The sequence below is a fragment of the Callorhinus ursinus genome, unplaced genomic scaffold (genome assembly GCF_003265705.2).
Source record: "Callorhinus ursinus isolate GAN/ISIS: 27379988/994484 unplaced genomic scaffold, GSC_fseal_2.0 scaffold2, whole genome shotgun sequence".
NCBI classification, from domain to species: Eukaryota; Metazoa; Chordata; class Mammalia; order Carnivora; family Otariidae; genus Callorhinus; species Callorhinus ursinus.
The window spans coordinates 9,752,414-9,754,459 of NW_027397064.1; positions in this window are offsets into that span (position 1 = coordinate 9,752,414).

The following is a 2,046-nucleotide window of genomic DNA, read 5'->3' on the forward strand; positions in this document are numbered from 1 at the left end:
GGCCGGCCGGCCTCTGGGCAGGTGCTGCAGGTAACCATGCTGTAGGTAAGACCTCCGCCTCCCTTTCTGTCGGCTCCTTTGACTTTTAAGTCATAAGCATGACCTGAGCCTTGTCACCAACCCATAGGAATCCCACATTTCTGTGGTTTCTGTCATCCCGTCTGCATTTAATAAACACCAACCAAAGTAATAAATAGGCAGTCTCCTCTGTCAATTACCGTTCATATCTTGCCCTTGACAAAAATGAATCAAGATAGCTAATATTTCACCTTCTTGAAATGCCTTTAACTTTGTGTTTATTTTTGTCTTGTTTTTACCACTGCATTGCCATCTCTGTAAATGCAAAGCAACTGTTTTCTTAATAAATTATACTAAATCAACCTCAAAGACCCATTTCTTTTTTTCTTGCCCGTCTCTAAACTACCTATCCCTCGGGAACAGCACATTTCAATCTCAACAGATGAGGCAGACAGTACATGAAGACAGCGATGAACCAAAAGCCAGATAAATTGTTTGCGATCGATATAGATGGATTAGTAAATGGTTAATCCACTGTGGGTCTATCAAGAAGCAAAGAACTCAGGGGCACATCCTCTCTCTTAGCAGATGAATGTCATAAACTAAACTCTTCCCAAATCTCTCCCTTGACAGAGTCTTAGCAACAGAAGTCTGAGTGCATGAATATTCATACAGATCCTGCATAGTCATCTGATCGCATCATGGTCACTTTTGAGGCTTATCGTGTATGATGGTCACTTATTGTCTACTCCTAGGGTCTTTTTCTACTGCATGTTGATCCTGATTGTCATGGCCTCATTGCTGAGAATTACTCCAAAAGGCGACGGAAATGGAAGCCCGGAGTCTCTCACATCTCTTTGGCCGTTAGCTCTATAGTCCATGAGTGCTTTCCATTCAGCCCTCACCTCACTAAGTATCCATACCCTCCCATTCAACGCTCCCAGAAGTTCTGCTGGAGCCCTGGTAGGGGCCACGGAAGTCTGTCTGTCAACCACTACAAACTGCAAAATAGGCTTTCAGTTGTGGTGTCAGAAGATGAGCATTAGATTCAAAATAATCAAACTGGGCAACTTTCATACCACTCCCTCAACATTGTCTGAAGGAGTCCACACCCCACACACAATAAAATGTGTTCCCAAACACCCCTTCTGTTAATTTCCCATAGTGCTCCCTCTCTTTTCTGTGTAGCTTCCAGATTCTTGATCCATCATGGTTGGTTTAGCAGTGAGCTGAGAGAGAAAGGAGACAGGGGGTCTCCCAGCTGGGTCTGGTGGTGAAGCTGGGACTGAGAGAAGCCAAGCCCCTGTGATCTGTCTCCAGAAGAAGGACATTCTTGCTCCAACACCACAAGTCTATATGGGGTATTTCCTTGTCACTCTAAACAGAGCCTGACAAACACAGATGCTTACATAGGTCGAAGTGACCAAATGCAATGAAATCACCAAAGGAAATATGAATTGAGTAGCCATGTCAAGTAAAATCCCCAAAGGGAGCCCCTGAAAAGATAGTCTTCCTTCCTCTTTGAAATTCAGAAGACAAGGTTTGAAGGGGGGGGGGGGTCTGAGATGAGCTTCTGCAAATTCTAAGTTGACACATACCCATCTCTGTTTCTGTTTCATTTTCCATATCCAAGAGTCCTGAGCCTCTAGTGCCCTCTGGCTACTCAGCACCTCTTAGTTATTCTCGGCCTCTCGGATGGGCTCCATTTTCTGACTCACACTTCTCCTGCCAGCCTCCACCTTTAGAACCACCTCCTAGGGGCGCCTGGGTGGCTTAGTTGGTTAAGCATCTGCTTCGGCTCAGGTCATGATCCTGGAGTCCTGGGATCGAGCCCTGTATTGGGCTCCCTGCTCAGAGGGGAGTCTGCTTCTCCCTCTCCCTCTGCTCTGCCCCCCACTTGTGCTCTGTCTCTCTCTCTCAAATAAATAAATAAATAAAATCTTTAAAAGAGAGAGAGAGAGAGAGAGCCACCTCCTATCACATAGCTATTCTCAGCAGGGAGAGTCCTATCCATCTATCTTACCTAGC